The sequence below is a fragment of the Protopterus annectens genome, chromosome 13.part0 (genome assembly GCF_019279795.1).
Source record: "Protopterus annectens isolate FY-2018-M chromosome 13.part0, PAN1.0, whole genome shotgun sequence".
Lineage (NCBI taxonomy): Eukaryota > Metazoa > Chordata > Ceratodontiformes > Protopteridae > Protopterus > Protopterus annectens.
This window is the reverse complement of record NC_056747.1, coordinates 279,006,367-279,027,292: the sequence shown is the minus strand read 5'-3', so window position 1 is coordinate 279,027,292 and position 20,926 is coordinate 279,006,367.

The window sequence follows — 20,926 nt, the reverse complement described above, 5'->3', positions numbered from 1 at the left end:
CAAACTTCAAGATGAAAATACACAAACTGCCAACAATGAAGCCTCTAAGACACAGGACGCAAAGTCAGTCACTTACACTCCAAATAGTTTATTTTTGAAAAGGCTAAAAATTAAAATACACTTTATACAATCACCTCTCCAGGGCTCTTAATTTTAAAAAGGAAGAAATAGAACAAGAGTCATTAATCCCGGGCGATTGTGTGGCATTAACTCTCAATTGCCATAAGGCTTCTTGTCTTTCAAGCTGTGAGGTCCAAGATCCCCGTTTCACATTTACATCTAAAGCCTCAATAACAGTGAACTTAAAAAAATGACCATTGAACTCATTACAGTGCTTGGCTAATGCATTGGTATTATTTTTCAACCCGATATCTCTCAGGTGTTTATAAATCTGACATTTCAGTTTCCTTTCAGTCTTGCCTATATAAAATACAGGACAGACCATACAAAAAGCACAATAAACAACCTTTTCTCTTTGGCAAGTACATTTCTTATTTAGTTTAACTTCCACACCATTAATACTGACAATGGAACCCTCAAATATGTGGGAACAATAATTACAAATGCCACATTTTTTTCATGGACCCTACGTCCTTTATGCTGGTTCTCTAACAAATTCTTCAGACACCTACCCCTACAATACACAATGATGTTATTTTTCACCAACACATTGCCTGATATCATTACAATTAGATACAATCACCTAATTTTTATATAAAATATTGGTAATCTGTCTGCTACACTTATTAAATGGTGTGATGAAACCACACTGAAGTTATCTTTCTCTAACTTATTGTCTTTCTCACAAATCCTGTTAACAATTGCCCTGCCATCTATGACTATGGGCTCCTCACCATTCACCGTTTCAACCTGCGCAATGGAAAGCAAATGTTTGAAATGGCCCCTTTCTCTTTTATTAATTACTTCAATCATCACCTCATTTACCAAAGTTAATGGCTAACCTCTTTTTAGAAACATACTCTTAAGCAGATCACATTCACCCAGAAAAGCTTCAAAGATCGTTACCATATGGGCAGCTCTTACAAATTGGCCCTTGATGACACCTTTTTTTCAGCTTGTAGAGGTGGGAACTGCCAAAATGTAAAAAGCTATTCCAGTATGTTTCCTTTCTAAAAAATTCTGGATGTGAACACTTTTAAAGGTACATTCTTTCTTAACCACACATAGGTTCATAGGTTGGTACTAGGCTATCAGCCCTAGGGCCTATGCAAGCCTAGCCATAACAATTCCCTGGATATTTCTTCCTACAATATTTACTTCTCTGGACCCCTGTCTAGCAGGGTGACTGACATGATCCCCGGGGTGAATTTCCTATCTCCCATCCAATCATCAAGGTTCCTTTTGAAGAGGGCCAATGAGGTGCTCTGCTTGACATGTATGGGCAGTCTATTCCAGAGTATGAGGAGTCCCTGGGTCAGGAACCTATCCCTCCAGCATGTTTTGTTTATTGTGATGACAAGGTTTAGATCCCTGGAGTGTGTGGCTCTGAGGGACTGGGATTTCTTTAAGTGGAGCATGTCCAACAGCTCAGGGTTTGACATGGCCTTGTATGTTAAGCAGATTTCGCCTCTGAGTAGACGATATGTGACAGAGTATAGCTGGAGTTTTTTTTAGACGGTCAGCATATGGCATCTGCTTTAGGCCTGTGATTCTTTTAGTGAGGTATTTCTGTGGCCTTTCCAGCTGTTGCAGATGTCTTGTGAGGTACATACCAAACCGGGCATTATACTCTATAATGGGTCTAATGAGGGATGAGTACAGTGGGACCATGACCTCCTTTTTTCTGGATGAAAAGCCCTTAGTGATGAGGTGAGCCACATAGAAGGATTTCCTGACTGTTGTGGTGATGTGGTTATCGAAAGTGAGACCACTGTCCACCTGTGTCCCTAAGTCTCTCATCCCACTTTCGATGTTTAGTGTCCTGCCACCTATGTGGTAATTCATGGGTACATGTTTTTTTCCAATGGTGATAGCTATACATTTCTTGGCATTAAGCTTGAGCCCATGGCTCTGGCACCAGGTATTTATTTCTGTAAGGCCCTTTTGTAGAATATCCACATCATTTGGGGATTCAATAATGGCTCCCAGTTTGCAGTCATCTGTGAACTTTGTTAGCCAGAGTCCCTTAGTGTTGGCCTGTACTTCCAAGAAGTAGATGCCAAACAAGAGTGGTCCCAGGACTGAACCCTGAGGTACTCCACTTGTCACTTGTCTGGAGCTGGATTTGGAGTCGGCTGCTTTTACAGTCTGGGTTCTGTCAGTAAGCCAGTTGGCAACCCATCGAGTGACGTAGGGATTTATGCCCAGCTTAGTAAGTTTATCTATGATTCCAGAGTGGGGGATGGTGTTGAAGGCCTTGGTGAGGTCCAGATAGGCTGTGTGGACTGCCTTACCCTCGTCCACAGCTCTGGAGACTGATTTGAAGAAGTCAATCAGATTCAGGAGACAAGATCGGCCCTTCACAAACCCAAACTGGGTGGGGTCCAGTGTTTGAAGGTTGCCAATGTCTTTGTTTATAAATTCCATGATAATGTGATCCATGCCCTTGAAGATCAGGCTTGTCAGACTGATGGGACTGTAGTTCCTGGGATCCAAGGTGGATCCCCCCTTGTGGAGTGGGATAATTGTAGCTGTGCACTACTCAGTGGGCATGAAGCCTGAGGTGAGGCTATGATTAAACATGACACTTAGGTGGGGTGCCAGTTCAGTTTGTAGTTCATGTAGTACACAGCCTGGGATGTCATCTGGTCCCATGGATGCTGTATTCTTAGCTTTGGAGAGTGCGGTTTCTGCCTGTGTGGCCATGATTTTGAGATCTCACCTTGCCCAATATTATGAGTGAACTTCAAAAATGAGGTTGAGCTATTAATATAGTCAAAAAATTCACCAATGATATCCATAGGGCCATCTCAAAAAATAAAAATGTCATCCAAAAACGGATGCACATTTTACAATAGCTGTAAAAAGGAGAGTTAAACAAGAATTTCTTCTGCCATTGTAACATAACTATGTTTGCATACTAACCACCACAGTGGGAACCCATAGCTACACCTTCAGTTTGCAGAAAAAACTCCTTATCAAAAAATATATAATTATTTCTAAGTACCAGTTCAAGTAGATGTTCATACAAATTGATGGTCACCTGAGGTACTCCTTTCTCAACTAAGAATTCACAAAACCACTCCATGCCAATGTTGTGAGGGATCATGGTGTACAAATCTTTCACATCCACAGTGATGAAAACATTGGATTCAGAATACTCTAGTCTATTAATTCTGTTTAGAAAATCCCATTAATCTTTACATAAATTAACCTTACCAGTTATTAATGTTTTCAACTTGATGTCCAAGAATTTTGCCAAGGGATGGGTTATCAAACTTCTGGCATCAACTATGGGTCGCATGGGTGGGTTTAGGAGGTCTTTATTCATTTTGGGGAGGCCAAACATAGTTGCTGTTTTTGGATGTGCCATATACAAATAATTTAGATCATTAATAGAAAGGCTCTCATCAATAAACAAGTAATTTAGCTCATTTTTAATCCTTCTATAGGCCCCATTTAACTCATTAAGAGATACCATCCTATAAGATTTCCCACATAGAACATTTGTCATCTTCTCATTGTAGTCACTTGTATTCATAACCACAATGCCACCCCCCCTTATCCCCCTTAATCCTTACAGATTAAATTGAAAGTGTGAAACTTTATAGATTTTGTTCTACTATATCAGTAGGATAAGCTATTTCTTTTAGAAATGTTACTAAAGACAATAAATTAACTGAATCGTTCAAGTGCTGGTATGCCAGTTTAAAATTAATTGGTTACATAAAAAATACAGACCTTTAGATGATTTTAATTCGCTGTTTAAGTGTTACTTCCAGAGATCCCTGTTAAGATAATAAATTGAACTGTTTAAATACTGATACGGGTGGTATAATTAATTGTTTGTTTGACACTGAATGTGTTGACACCAGTGCAATGAAAATCTCGAGTGTGAGGTTGTCAGGTGTTGAGAAGCAAAGTACCTGTATTGAGTGAGTTTGGAATGCCTCCTACAAAAATATTTATTTTTATTTGTTTTTTTAAATTACTGCTTGATGCCCGACAATTGCAGAGTAGGTGTGAATAGCCATACATCATCTGGTCCCCTCTTGTGTGCCCACTTCCAAGCTCATTGTATAGGCATAATCTTTGTTAACATGTGGACTGTTCCAGATGTATGAGCTGTGACTGGTTCATCTGAAGCACAGAATTCTCAGAACTTTATAAATATGCCATGTCAAACCCAGGCCAGTAATGCTATAGTGGAATGTTGTTTACAGAGCAGGAAGCTGGCAGATTTTTTTTCTGCTGGTTAAAATGCAAAGGAGGAATCATTGTGATCTGACCTTTAGACCAGAATGTCATCAAATAATTAACTAGTGCACTGAGATACACTGTTTTTTTTTCTTTTTTTCTGCTATTATTTTTAAACAGGAATTGTATTCATCTTTTCTTGGTATCAACCCACTATTTTTGTTGTACTTTGCATCTCCCCAGCATTTTATTTCAACATAGACTTTGGCACCAGTGTTTAATTGCAGCTCTATGCTGCATAATGTGCTTTAACATTATTTGGGGAGCATTGAGGATAATTCTAAGTGCTCCAAAACATACAGTTCTTGTAGTCCATTCTGGAAGCACCCAGAGATTAGAGAATACTGTAATTAAATTCTTGACAAATGCCAAAATTCATAAAAATACTTCTACTTTAGTATAATACAACTCTGCTTCCTTCAGTTGAAGTGAAAAGTCAAGATTTTAAACATCAGTTTTGCAGGAGATTATAAGAGGAATGACGTTCATGAGCACACCCCACCACACACACACACACACACACACACACACACAAACCTGTAAGCAAAGTGCTCCTTCCTAAGTTGCTTGTGCCATTCTGTAGACTCTTGTACCTGGAGTGGGGGGCTACTATTATGAATTTTATTTAGACTTTATTAACTATCACTCACCAAAATCAAATACCTGTTTTGATCTACTTAAATTGCTTGATCACAATTTCATATTATGCAATTAAAGGTTGTGGGAATCAAACTCCTATCTATAGGGTTTATCTCATTTCATTTTACTCTGTTAAACTGCTTAGCTTCTGTTAATGCGCACTTCCAAAGTATTTGTAAGTCATTTTTTAACACGATAAATGGATAGTTATATATGAGAGCAAAACAGATTCATTATTATAGAAACAAGGCTGAATGCTTTTGATGCATTTATTTCAAAAGCTGTCATTGTCTTTAGTGATATGCAATCTGTGCTTTAATAAATTCCATCAGGATCTGTTCTGTTAAACTATGCCATTTTATTTATTAAATATCATTCTCCAAGAATGTGATACCATTTTAATTTCTCTTTTTATACCATGTTAACATTTTATTAATCCAAATAGGTAGCTTCTAATTGTATTCCGCTATCCTTCTGTGTATAACAGTCGAGCTCTTATTGCTTTATAAGAATATTGTGGAATTCTTCTTGATGTTGCTTTGCAATAAACTTGCAATTCTTTAGTCTTTTTTATTATTTTAGGACTTTGGTTTGTTTTGTGGTTAAAAATGGTCCATTTGGGTCAACTTGGTCAGCTGGATAACAAAGGAACAAATAAACCAGCAAGCAAACAAACACATTACAACACACTGTAGACTTCATGAACCCAAACCCATTTCTAAAACTGTCCTTATTTCTGACTTGCTTTTGTGACAGGCTTCCTGTACAGCACAACTTTCATCATCATTACTAAATGAAATAAACAGTAAGTATTGCATGCTGAGCTGTTGTGAATATATAATGCCTGCTGACTTGCAGGAAATATATGTCATCTGAGGTATGACAAACAGCATTAAGCATATGTAATCATTCTGAGCTGTAGTAAACATATGTAATACAAAGAATGTAGTAAAAACATAATGTAATGCAGGCTGACCTGCAGTAAACACATAATGCAATGCATGCTAAGCTGTAGTAAGCATATATAATGCATGCTGGACTCACATAGTACATGCACAGCTCTAGTAAACACATATAATCCATGCTGAACTGTGGTAAAGATATGTAGTGCATACTGACCTTTAGTAAATGCACGATGCCATGCATGCTGAAGTGTAATAAACATATGTAGTGCATGCACAGCTCTAGTAAACACATATAATCCATGCTGAACTGTGGTAAAGATATGTAGTGCATACTGACCTTTAGTAAATGCACGATGCCATGCATGCTGAAGTGTAATAAACATATGTAGTGCATGCACAGCTCTAGTAAAGACATATAATCCATGCTGAATTGTAGGACACATATGTAGTATATCCTGACCTTTTGTAAAGACACAATGTCTTGCATGCTGAAGTGTAATAAACATATGTAGTGCGTGCACAGCTCTAGTAAATACACATAATCAATGCTGAACTGTAGGAAACGTATACTCCATGCTGAACACAGTTTACTATCACTTGATAGAACTGAGGTTGATTGAAATTCAAATGCTTGAAACAATTTGTCTGAAACCTCATTTCACTGAATCACAAATGACTGAAAAGTGTAGAAATGATGGTGTTATTTCTGAGCATATGATTTATTAGGGATGTTATTCTAGAAGAGTGTTTCGATTGGCAATGCCACCATCATGTTGCACCCCCAAATTTATGGATGTTTGTGTTTGTTTGTTTGCCAACATTAACTCAGAACGTATGGTGTTCTTTGCTTTCTTCCATGGTTATGTGGCCATGGAATTAGTATATATAATTAAGGAGGAGACTGTTAGTGCAGTGGGATTCCCTCCCTGAAAAACATTGTTTTATTATGCAGAATGTTTTCTGTAATTTGTGATTCAGTGAAATGAGGTTTCAGTCAACTGGGTTTTCAGTCAAATTGTTTAAACCATTTGAGTTTCGGTCAACTGCAATCCTATCAAGTGACAGTAGCCCACTGAACAGATGATACTAGACACACGTTATGCATGCAGAGCTCAAGTAAACACGTATATAATCCAGGCTGAACTATAGTAAACATATTAAGTGCATGCTGAACACTAGTAAACACTTAATGAAATGCATGCTGAGCTGCAGTAAAATGTAATGCATTGTAAACAACCTATAGCAAACACGTAATGCATGCATAGCTCTAGTAAACATATATGATCCATGCTGAACTGCAGTAAAATGTAATGCATTGTAAACAGCCTATAGCAAATACGTAATGCGTGCATAGCTCTAGTAAACATATATAATCCATGCTGAACTGCAGTAAACATATATAATGAATGCTGTGTTGCAGTATACAACTAGTCTATGCTGACCTGCAGTATATGCATAATACATTCCCCAGTAAAGATGTAATGCAAGTTGAACTGGAGTAAATACATATATTTAGAGAAGTGCTGCATTAAAAATGTAGTGTATGCTGAGGTGCAGTAAACAAGTAAAGCATGATGAATTATGACAAATGTATGTCATTCATGGTCAGCTATAGTATGCCATGAATTAGGTACTGTAATAGATGCATATAATATATACTGAGACATGATAAAGATATGACATATATAATTAGTTGATGGTATGGAGATGTTGGGTCTGTGTGCATCACCAGTGATTCATTTTATCTGGATCCATTCAGGCTGCCAGGAATTTTGACAGGAAGGAAAGACTGAGAGTCTGGTGGAAGCAGTTCTTTTACAGAGAGATGGCATGGATATAGCAATATAGCACACATGCACGATGCCTGGTGATGGCTATGGGTAGCATACAGCAGATCAAAGCAGAAGACTACAGCATATATTTTGAAACATATACATGGAGTTATAACCTCATAGCATGGCATGTGAAGAAAAATGAGTGCTCTAGGTTGATGGCTAACCCCCCCCCCCCATCGCTCCACAAGAATGTGCCCACACGCACACACACAGGAATAGACAAAAGAGCATAAGTTACGGAAGGAAGCATGATCAGTGTCATGTAATGAGCATGGGGAAGGCCTGAAGCAGTGGCTCTTATTTCTTATTACCCCCCCCCCCCCCAGTGCAGACAGAGACACACAGAAAACTCCCCTTACAAAAACAACATTGTAAGACTAGTGGACAGATCAGTATCAGACCTTGAGTGGGATATGGCAGAAGTGGATGAAAGGTGCCTTGAGAACCAAATAGATAAAAAATGTGTGTGTGTGTGTGTGTGTGTGTGTGTGTGTGTGTGTGTGTGTGTGTGTGTGTGTGTGTGTGTGTGTGTGTGTGTGTGTGTGTGTGGACACCGACACCCAAGAGACCAAAAATACAGGTGAAGAGTGAATATCAAATGCTGCTCTTTTCCTTCAAATTCTTTTTTGGAGGGGGCCAAGCAGCCAAACCCCTTGTATTTTGTATTTATATCCACCAACATTAAGACTGCCATATCACAGAGACAAGAGAATATTGTAAGAAATTGTATTCTTTGACTTAGTATAGGTAAGGTCAGATTTTTGGTCATTCAGTCCCAACATTTTGGTACTCAGTGATCTGATTCCTGGCATTTTAAATGGTTACTGTGTGTGTGTGTGTGTGTGTGTGTGTGTGTGTGTGTGTGTGTGTGTGTGTGTGTGTGTGTGTGTGTGTGTGTGTGTGTGTGTGTGTGTGTGTATATGTGTGTGTGTGTGTGTGTGTGTGTGTGTGTGTGTGTGTGTGTGTGTGTGTGTGTGTGTGTGTGTGTGTGTGTGTGTATGTGTGCATGCATACTTACAATGTGCATATGTGTATGGGTTTTTATGTGTGTAAAACCTCCAAATCCCATCCCCAAAAGTCTGCAACACTAAGCAAAAATCAGGTTTCTTATGCCCTTTTAGCTAAATAAAGTGCGTAAAATACTCATTCATAAACTAATCACAACACATTACAGATTTTGAGATATGCTTTATTTAAACTGTTTTTGTACTTAAATTTTTATTAAGCAAATTCACAAATTATGCAAAAGTAAAAGGTGCGTGTCTGAAGCCACTATGTTTTGTAATGCTGTCCCATGGAACTGTGTCATGGGTTGAAGTTGTCACTTTTCAGTGCTTAGTTCTATGTCTAAACATATTCTCTCGAGAAGATAAATTTATTGTAGAGCCTCAGATTTTACATCTTCATATTTGCAATTTTCATGCAGAGATAACAGAACTGATATAAAAACAGTCCTTGAATTCTCTGGCAGAAACTAGAATCCTAAGTGGAGCTTCCTGCAATGAGATTGGGAATTTCTGCCAAGCTTTGGCAGGCAGGATGAGAAGTGGTCTGATTGCCAGCAGTTTCAGCTTCTTCTCATTCTAGTGGCCAATGAATCAATAACACAGTCAATCTGATTTTGTTTCTGAATTGCCTCTTTCCCCTTTCTTCAAGATGCTGTAAAGGATAAACAAATAAAATGAAGAATAATTTTGATGTGCCAACATTTAAAGGGATAATATGGACTACAATTACAGCAGTAAGAAGTAGCATTTAAAGGACAACTATAGTCAGAAACTGAAAAAAAAATAAAAACATTATGGTGATGTAGTTTGCTTCACTGAAGAATGATTTCTTGAAGAGCATTTGTTTGGTTCCAATCTATAAACCAAAACTTTGAACTGTACTTTTCTTTACATGGCTTCTCCCCAACATTGCCATACAGAGGGAGACACCCCTGTACCCCTTTCTATTTTAACTAGCAGTCAGATTGCCAAACCTCAAGGCAAGTCATACTATAGTGCAGTTAAAATGTTGCTCTCCTAGCTGGTCCCAACTGAATAGTCTTCAAGGAATCTCTCCTGGACAGACTAACTAAATATTATTATTCTGTCAAAGCTTGATCTTATATGGTTTAGTAATGTTCCCGCATCACTCTGAGTGTTTCCTATTATTCTATAATTCACTCTACTTCAAAATGTCTTGATAATGTTTGTCATGTGGAAGTGATTTTGTTTTGCAGCTAAAGCTCCTCCTCGCATGTGTTTCTAAAAGTAAGCACTCTGAATTTCTGGTCCAAGAATTTTTGGAGATATTGCAGACATTTTGTCAGTTTTTTATTCTGATATGTGCTCATGGGCTCTTTCTTTTTTCAGCTCAGTGACTAGCAAGATTAGTTGTCATGATGAGTAAGAGTTTTGTGCATATACTGTCAGATACAGGTGCCAAGCTTCATGTGTTGCATGTTTAAGCCACAGACACAGACGTTCACAGTATTAGCTCAGTGTGCTGTTTGAGCTAACAAGGATTTGTTTTATAGCTTGCACTAGGGAGAAACAAGGTTGGACTTGCTTTGTGAACTGTTCTGGGGTCAGAAATCTGAAATGTAAAGAGCAATAAGACATAAGTGGTAGTTAGTGGTGGAAATTCTTATACTAATTAAAATGCATTTCATGAGATTTTAACATAATAAACACCATGGAGGCTAAACAGCACAGAAATGCCATATAAGGTAGAAACAGCTAAATTATGCTTTATTTGTGACAGTAAAGGGAGCACATAATAATAATAATAAGTATACACTCAGGGACGAGGAAGCATTGTTCTTAGCATGTTATTTTTATTCTTTAAATGGAAAACAGAAAAAAAGAGATGCAGTTTCAAGGTATATTTTTAAAATCTCCACTAATGAGATTTAATATATTTGAACTGTCAGTGCTGCTCTGGTGAGATTACAAGCTCCAGAAGTAAAATATACACAGAAAACATCTACTAAAGTATGTGTGTGTGACATTTGAGATAATTATCATAGCCAACAGTCAGTGTGCATAGAGTACCACCAAGGTAGGCTCCTATGCATCACTGGCGGACCATTATATTGTAAGGTTGGCACTCATCACACAGTATAACATGAATCAGATTAAGCATACCCTGTAAGAGTTCTGCTGCAGTATTCAGTCTTCCATGCTGCAAGGCAACTTCAAAACAGGGAAAATTTAAATGAAAATAGTGTTGCAAGAATGACAGCAGAATGTCCCAGTCTTGTTCTATGGCTCAGAGAGATGGAGGATGGACTTCTGTCCAAATGATCTGGGTTCAGTTAATAGAAAGTGTGCTTGTGGGGTTACCTAGGAAGGATGGGAAGTTTGATACCAGCTGACCAGTTGTGGGAGGTGGTTGGTTTTGCACATCTCAATGCAGGAGCACCTCATGGGAGAATGCTGCAGATGTGTGTTCTGTATTAAAAGTTGGACATGGGAGAATGAGCCCAGCAAAAGAGTGCTTCTGGCAGACCACAGAACTGTGCAGAATGCACATTTGTACAGAGTTTAGACTAGTGGGCATTGAATTGTTGCCTGCCCACAGTGTGTGTGTGTGTGTGTGTGAGAGTGTGTGTGTGTGTGTGTGTGTGTGTGTGTGTGTGTGTGTGTGTGTGTGTGTGTGTGTGTGTGTGTGAGAGAGCTAGGTTCACAGGAAAATGAAAGTCCCTGCTATATGATGGCCAGAGTCCAATGGTTTCACCTAATTTGGCTGGCATCCTTAGACATGGGGATTAAAGGGTGAAATTAATGCGTCAGCAGTGGAGACTCCATGATGGCCATGAGGAGGTGGAAGGGGCCAAACAGTCAAATAGAAATAAATATTTTCAAAGATTAAAACACAACACGCACCTGAATAATACTTCTTCAGCCACGTTTTGCAGATCCAGCTGACTTGCATGCTCTATATTGTGAAACAATGCAGCACTAAAACAAAGTTAGAATGAAACAATTTTCACATTTGACATTTCCATTTGCTCATACTTGATAGTAAAGCGAATGACCTGAAATAATGCAGAAGGCTACCGTAGTGGCTACTGCACCTCCTCAATAACGTGACGAATAGATAGTGGAATGTGAAAATGCTTATAACAGGCTAACAGGGATCACCACAGATGAAAAGTCGTAAGATTTAGATGGCAAGTTTGAGGCCCTCACTCTGCTTTCCCTGTAATCAGATCTGAAATGTATGACTGTTAGTGAATTTTATCTCTGAAGTCATTTTTTTTTTCAGTTTTAATATCCAAGTCATGTTTGCAATTTTAATATCCATTTATTTACTGAAATTGGACAGAAAAATGTTTCACACAATGAAACATTTTATAGCAATCAGAAAATGTATAGATTATATTTCTTACAATTGTTTCTGTACTATCTCCATATTTTCATCATTTAAATGCATTGACTCTTATCCCCTGTTTTATGGTGTATATTTAACATTTATACCCATACTAAAAAAATAGAAATTACTTTTTTTGAGGGAGGTCATTCGAATTCATGAAATTCTGAATCTTCAAAACAGGATTTCTTTATTTCTAACCAGTGGCATTGGTGTACATCTTACAACAGGTGTGCAGTCAAATTCAGTGCAAGCAATGATTCCAGAGCCTTTTCTCAAACTGACTGGCTTGAAAGGTTTGGAGTTATTAAGCAGCATTGGAATCTGCAATGGTCTGATTTAAGGAAATACACCTTCCTTTTCAGTCCTTCTTTGAAGACTGTGATATAATCTAAGCTACTGAAAAAGTCAGGGGCTGCTAACCATCTGCAAATAAGTTATAAAGCCTAGAAGAAGTGATTCATGTGTCACATAGATGTTCTGCAGAAAGAGCTTCTGTTCTTCAGTGGACCAAAACTAAGCACTCAGTAGGAATGACCCGGTGTAAACGCTGGTGGCTTTATAACGTCTTACATATTCTGTGTAGAAATGTGCTGTTTTCTTCCCAGATCACAATGGTAATATTTTAAAGGTTAATGTCAGGGCTATTTTGTAGTAGGGAAAAAAAAGTGAAATTCTCAGTGAAAGGTTGTTGCTGCCCTCTTGTGTCCACAGTAATACTTAGCACTCAGAGGATTTTAAAATGGGATCAAAATTAATCTTTTTCAGTACAAAATAAATACCACATTATAAGACAGGATGGAAAAACACATTCAATATCCTTTTTCTGGAAAGACTGGCTTTAAAAGTGCTGCTGCTGTTGTGAAATTTAGAAAGGTATGTTAAATTGTGATAGGAAGAGTTCTCAGCTGCTATTATTTGCAACTTATTCTGCAAAGCAATATTTGTTTCTGTAAGTAGACAGCAAAAAACTAGGTTAAAATATTGTTATATACAAATTAATTGGAAATTTATAATCCAGCATTAATCCATACTAGGGAACATAGCCACATCCAACACTAGGCAACGGAGGGAGGAGGGCACTCTGGTCAGGAGGCTTAAACATCAATTTTAGTTAGTTAATTAAGAATATATTAAAAAAGTACTTTTTACCACCGTGGTGGTGTGTCTCCACTTTAAGGAGAACCATGTGTGCATGGCACAGATGCCAACGTGAATGTAAACACATTTCACACTTGTACGCAGAATTTAAAATAGCCATTCCATTCATATTGAAGGTAAGTGTTTGTGTGTGTGTGTGTGTGTGTGTGTGTGTGTGTGTGTGTGTGTGTGTGTGTGTGTATTTGTGTGTGTGTGTAATTTAAACTAGCGGTTCTGTTTGTTTCTGTGTAATAGAGAAGGTGTGTGTGTGTGTGTGTGTGTGTGTGTGTGTGTGTGTGTGTGTGTGTGTGTGTGTGTGTGTGTGTGTGTGCGCGTGTGTGTATACATAAGTACATGTACGTGAGTGTATGTAATTTAAACTAGCCATTCTGGTTCTGTATGCGAGAGAAAGTGTGTGTGTGTGTGTGTGTGTGTGTGTGTGTGTGTGTGTGTGTGTGTGTGTGTGTGTGTGTGTGTGTGTTTAATATACCTCTCAACTGTCCAGATTTAGCTTCATAGTTCTGCTCTGCTTCTCATAAAATTTGTGGTTTTCTGGCAATTCAGGGAGGATTAAAGTCACTACATACCTCTCAACTGTCCAAATATTTGCAGAATGTTCAGAGTTTTTGCTCAAATATTTGGTCCATTCCTTATCAAATTTCTGTTTTGAGTGTTGATGAACTTAATGTCCTTTCTAAAGGTTTTTCTTTTATCCTGAGCAAGCGAGTGAATTTTACCGAACTTAAAGTAGATTTCAAACTATTTGTTCGAAAGCTTAATTTAAAGTACATTTTGAATTATGTCAATCTTGAAACTGATATTTATAATAGAAAACCAAGTTGTTTTAACCCCCACTTCATAATACGTTGCAATTTTTGAGAAAGAATTTAGAGAAATGTACACAAAACCTTCCTTGAATAAAAGTTATAATTTGACTTTAAATGAAAGTACAGCTTTGATACGGTTAACAAAACGTAAAAACAAAGTAGGCATATGAGAGTAAACAAAGGTTGGGGATGGTAATTATGAAACAGACTAATTATGTTACAGAAATGTTTAAAATCTTAGATTGTGATGGGTACCGAAAAGTTTCTAAAGAATTTGTGAGTAAATGTTTTAAAGATGTTGATACCCAGTTGTTTTGGTTATTTAATAATGGATTTACGGACATTAAAATCTATGATTATTTACAAGTTGAAGCACCTCAAAATTTTCAGTATTCCTAAAATCCATAAAGATACCACTCACCCTCCTTTTAGGCCCATAGTATCCTGACCTAAACATAAGACAGTTACCATTTCATCTTATTCAGATAGATTATTAAATCCTTTAGTGCAAAAAAGCAGGTTTTACTTAAAAGATTCATGGGCTTTTTTGGATTACCTTCAAGAATATAAATTAACAGGATGGGAAACTATGATGGTGACTGTGGACATTACTTATTTATACACTGTTTTACAACAGGAAGGTCTTCATGTTGTTGAAGTCTACTTAAAGAACTTCTGTAATTTAGATACAATTTCTATAAATTTGATTGTTAGTATACTAGAATTGGTTTTGAACATTTTTTTCATTTTTGAATAAAAGGGTTTTTCAGCAAACTAAAGGTGTAGCAATGGGGGCTAAAATGGTCCTGCTGCTTTTGCTAATTTAGTCCTTTGTTGGTGGGAGGAAACTTATTTAACCAGTATTCTTCTTTTTCGATATGTTGCTTTTTACAAATGATACATTGATGATTTATTTTTTTATTTGGAGTGGTAGTGATACTTCATTTAATGAATTTTTGGCACAAAGTTATACTAGTATTAATTGGCTACATTTTATAATAGGGAGTAAAGGTATTAAAATCAACTTTCTTGATGTATCAGTTATTATGGATACTGTTAAACACAAGTTTAGTAGTTTTATTTATAGAAAAATATTTTACAAATAATTATTTATATTTTAAATGTTTTCATCCTAAATCAATGAAGTTAAATCATTTTAGGGGACAATCAATTTGTGCTAGCCGCTTAGTTAGTGACTGCGCCCATTTTCTGAAAGAAGCCCAGTTTATTAAACAACTGTTTTGACAATGACAGTATCTGCTTCTAGAACTTGATAAAATTATTTTTGTAGTTTTACAAGATTGAGAAAATAAGTTTCCTTCCATTTTAACTCATCCAATCCTAGTTAGACAAAGAACAACCTGTAATCAACATGATGACAAATTTTTAGCCTTCCCTATAAGTACGACTATTGACGGTATAGAGATTAGAAGGATAGTCAGCTCAAATTGGAAAATTATTACAGGTAATGCTGAACTTTCTCACATATAAGGAGACCAACCTAGCTTTGTTTTTAAAAAAAACAGTTAATTTAAAAACTTTATTAAAAATGATTTAGGTAGGGACAAACATTTTTTTATTAATTCTGTTTGCACTTTTAGTTCTACAAATTGCAAACAATGTAGGTATATAAGTAATGTTAATTTGATTCATTTTACACATTTAAATTATACTTTTACTGCCATGAACAGATTTACCTGTCATAGTTCAAACATAGTATATTTGACAACCTGCAGTTCCTGTCAAGCTTTTTATGTAGGAAAAAGCATTAGGGAACTGCAGTTTAGAGTCAGAGAACATTGTCTGGACATTAAAAAGAAAGATCCGTTGGATGCATTAGCTAAGCATAGTGCATTATGCACAGCTTTTAGGAAATTGCAGTTTTTTTGTCCTTGAGCAAGTTGATTTTCCGTGTTTCACTGAAAGTTGTACTACTTTTTTGGAGCGTAAAGAGTTAAGGTAGCAAGTTCGGCTGTTGGCCGATCAGCCTCCTGGTATTAATGAAGTGATTAATATTAAATGTTTGTTGAAGTCTAAGTTATAATTATCTATTTTGGGTTTACTAGACCTTAGAAAGAGTTTAGACTTTAACAGAGTAAAATATAGGTAACACTTAAGGAGTGTAAGATGTATTTTGTGTGTCAGTTTTTTATAGATGTTGTTTTATAACATAAAACTTTTATTTTAGTGACAAGTATTATATGTTATGTATTGACTTATATGGGTTTTATTTAATACTTTAGATAGACACATAATTTGTAAAACAGATTTTGATTGGTTGTTTTTACAATTTTTGGCAGGCTTTTTGTTTATACTAAAAGGGACTGTATTGTTAATTGTGTTTCTGATGAGGTTCTGTTAAATAAAATTGGGATGAAAGCGCCCAAGTTATGGTCTCCATTTATTTGGCTCGAGCTTAATCAAGTTTGACTATTTTTATTACATCTAACAGTTATGTGGTGGTCTTTGGTCTCCAGGCTACTTAGAGGTGCATTATCCAAAGCAAATTTTGTAGTTATATATATGTATGTGTTTGTGTATGTAATTTAAACTAGCCATTCTGTTTGTATGAGAGATAAAGTGTGTGTGTGTGTGTGTGTGTGTGTGTGTGTGTGTGTGTGTGTGTGTGTGTGTGTGTGTGTGTGTGTGTGTGTGTGTTTAATATACCTCTCAACTGTCCAGATTTAGCTTCATAGTTCTGCTCTGCTTCTCATAAAATTTGTGGTTTTCTGGCAATTTAGGGAGGATTAAAGTTACTAAACATACCTCTCAACTGTCCAGATTTTTGCCTCAAATATTTGGGCTGTTCCTTAAAAAAATTGTGTTTTTTACCATATCACTGGGATAACCTCAGGACTGAAGTCACTAAATAATTACATACATTTCAGTTTCAGACTTCACATCCTTTACAATATGCATCTTAACACAAATCCTGTTATTTTAGCAGATTTCTACATTTAAAAGCACAATATTTAAAATCTGTCCCTATTTTTGGGCCATTGTCGCCCCCATTATGTCAGGCTTTGTCCAGATTTCTTGGCATCTATATTACATTATCGAACTTTTAAAAGTCCAAATGCCATATGGTCGACACCATATGATCAAACTTTTAAAAGTACGAAAACGTAATAAAAAAAAAAACAAAGAAAAAACCTACCTGAACGGTTTAAGCAGGGAAGCAAGCCTCCCTGCACTCCCCACACTCCTGGCTCTTTAAATATACCAACTCTGACATTGCACTACAGTGCAGAAAAGGGAAATCTTCCCATTCTGCACTGTATGGAGATCAACGTTGAAGCATTCAAACTTTTAAAAGTTTGATCATATGGTGTCGACCATATGATGTTCGAACTTTAAAGAGTTCGACAACGTGCTATAGACCTGATTTCTTGTACTAAGAGATTAAGAACTATTTTACTAAATAATGACATATATATGAGTTTCAGGCTTCATATCCTTCAAAAAATGCATGCTAATACAAATCCTGTCATTCTACCAACTTTCTAAGTGAAAAAGAGTGGTATTTAAAATCTATCTCTATTTTGGGGGCACTGTATCCCTATTTTAGGCTTTGTCCAGATTTTCTTGTACTAACAGGTTGAGAGGTATGCATACCTCTCAGCTGTCCAGATTTTTTCCTCATATTTTTGGCCTGTTCCTCATAAAATGTGTGGTTTTTCCGGCAAATTACTGAGGATTGAAATAACTAAATAATGTCATACATTTGAGTTTCAGACTTCATTTCCTTCAGAAAATGCATACAAAGACAAATGCTGCTCTTCTAGTAACTTTCTAAGTCTATAACAGCAAACTCTAACACTATTTTTGGGCCTTTATCCCCCCATTATTTTAAACTTTGTCCAGATTTCTTGTGCTAAGAGGTTGAGAGGTATGGTATGTAATTCCCAAGTTGGGGGGGGGGGGGCAGGGTAGTCAGTTAACTTGATGAGGATTGACCCTGTAACTTGGTTACAGGAAACAAGATCCTGAATCCTCTAAACCAACTACCAGACTGCTGAAGAAATTGTGAGCTTCAGTGGAGACAAGAGCATGAATGCTCTACACCAACTACCAGACTGCTGACAGAATTGTGAGTTTGAGTTTCAGTACATTTTCAAGGTGTTGTGAGTTTTAAGGGAAGAGAAGTTTACTGCTGCTCATGCTAAATCCATTTTCAATGTGGAACTAGCTATTCTGTTTAGCAAATGGCAGTCACTGTTTGTGCTGTAGAATTTGAAAGCAGTGTGCCTTTGGTGCAGAACTCTGTGGATTCTACTCCCACGCCATGCAGACATAGTGCTGATATTGCAGTTACTTTTCGACTGCTGATTATTTGGTGCATTTTAAGGGGGGATAGGGGTTCTGCACTTCTGAGTGTGCTCTCCTTTGCATGAGATGCCTAGGAACCATGAACTTGTTGTCGGTTTGTCAGTCGTTCCCTATTGCAGTATTACCAGCTTACCAATTTTTTTTTTAATGTAACATAGGCAATTAATTCTTCAAGGGCACTGAATTTGTAGATGAAACGCTGAAATGTAAAGTTGTTTGCCAGTAGCACCCTGTTCATTAGTTTCAGATCTCTTTAATGTGGAATTATTCGGATGACTTTTACTTCTGTGGAGAATGTGCTTATTAACTGATATAGGTGGATTGTAATAACAGATGTCTGGGTGGCCTTTTATGGTTGAAATTTTCTGAAATAGGTAGTTTTGTCATTATTGGTTCATACATTTTGTTTCACTGCTTACTGGAAGAATGTTCAAAACTACACATTTAAAACACATTCTAAAAAATGGTGCTGTATTCTACAAGGAATATAATTTAATACAATCAGGAAGGCGAATCAAAGGACACATACATGTATTCATGGCCATAAAAATGTGTGCAAGGAGCTTATGGTTTGAAAACAGACCAAAGGTAAATTTAATCCACCAATGGCCAGAGATGCATTTTCTTTGAATGTGAGTTTTAATGCCATTTCAATGAATGTGAGTTTCAAGGGCAGAGAAGGTTACTGCTCTTGCTAAATCTGTTTTCTTTATGACACTGTATTGTTTGTTTACAAATGGCTGCCAGTGTTTGTGCTATTTTATTTCAGTATCTTGAATCATGAATGGCTGGGGAGGGGCTGCTGCAGGGGTGGGCCCAATCTATTACCCTGCCTAGGGCCATATTTGACCATGATCCGGCTTTGCTGGGGGATATGCAATGACACACTAACCAACCACTCAGACTAGATACAAGGCCCTCCATATGGATTTCATCGACCTGGGAAGGGCTATTACCTCATGATAACATCATGCCCTTTGCAGTACATATTATAATTATGAATGGAATTTTAATTAATTATATGCATTTTATGATGTTTATTCTTGTTGGGCTTGTGTGCAGGAATAATGAAACGTGCTCTCTTTCTGTCAAGGTAATTCCCACACTATAATCAATACTTTTCAAACAGCAATGATTACAGAAAGTGTCATATAAGCTAGCCAGAGGACTCAGTGGATTCTATACTGCTGTCAGCTCAGATTATCTGAGATCAGAAATTAGGAGTTAAGATGAAATGACAGTCTGCGACAAGACTCAGAAAGTTCAAGGAAATACCATAATCCCTTCAGCAGGGGAGTAGCTACTGCTGTTTGTTTTTTTTTCTATATGCATTTGCCTGCCATCTGCTTACAATCAGCCCTTCCCTCCAATGACACTCAACCCACTTGTCCTCTTTCAGTCAGTGGCTTTGATGACAGCCAACTTGAAGGAGTCGTCATCCAGACAGGCTTGACACCCCTTTGACCCTGGCCATCCATGCAACCATCAGTAGTTTTTGCAACCTATTACCTGCCAAATGCCTTACCAGTCCCTGACCCTCCTCTGAATGATGGCCCACAGGAGAGAGATGATATCACAACTGGAATCTCCCATGTTGACCACTCCCCTTCTACTGCCACTCTGGTGATCAGTGGGTTCTTAATATGGACAGCTGGATAATTTTACTAGGCCCTAACCGTATCCCCAGGTAGCTAACATGACAACCCACATTACCACAAGAACATGCTTTTCCTTCAGAATGTACACTCATGCTGCCAAGCATGAGTTAACAAAGGCAACTGTCACCTGGTTGGCAGTGCCAAGCTCACATCCGTGAGCATTTTATAACTGGCACTGTGCAAGCCTCTGCATGCATGGTGGTGATTAGCTTGCCAAAACAACCTCATCCTCCCCAAATGATGGGGAAGTTGTCACTGGCCACTCAGTCGCATCCACCCACCTTGCCCTTTGAACTCCCAAGGTGCTCTATGAACTCGGGTTATCTGTATCATAATCAGCACTTATCTCTCTACTCTACAGATTCAAGCTAGTTAATGCTTATTACATAAGTAACCGTAGCTGGGGTGCTGCTTTACTTATTCTTTAGGGAGTGATATATAAATAGTGGGCATCAGGTGAACTGGTGAGTTATGCTTGCATAAATCTACTTACAGAGCCCAAGTCACTGATTTGTCACAGAGTATTTCAGATGATGGCAGTTTAAATCATGCACATATATCTCATTCTTAACTCCAACTTACACTGGTTTCAGGTACAAATTTCCCTAGTAACCCTCTGCTAATGAAACATCACCCAGAGATCTAGCTCTGCCTAGGTCTAGCCAGAGGTCTAGAATCTTATGGACTTTATAGAGGAGGCAGGCAAACCAGAGAGAGAGGGAGAGAGAGAGAGAGAGGCAAATAACAAGGAGCAGTTGCCCCTAGGGGTACATCTTGACTACGACCTCTTGGGGAAGTCAGATTCTTGACCTCTGGGGCCTGAAAGGGTTCTGAAGAGGAATCTTCAGGGAGTTGCA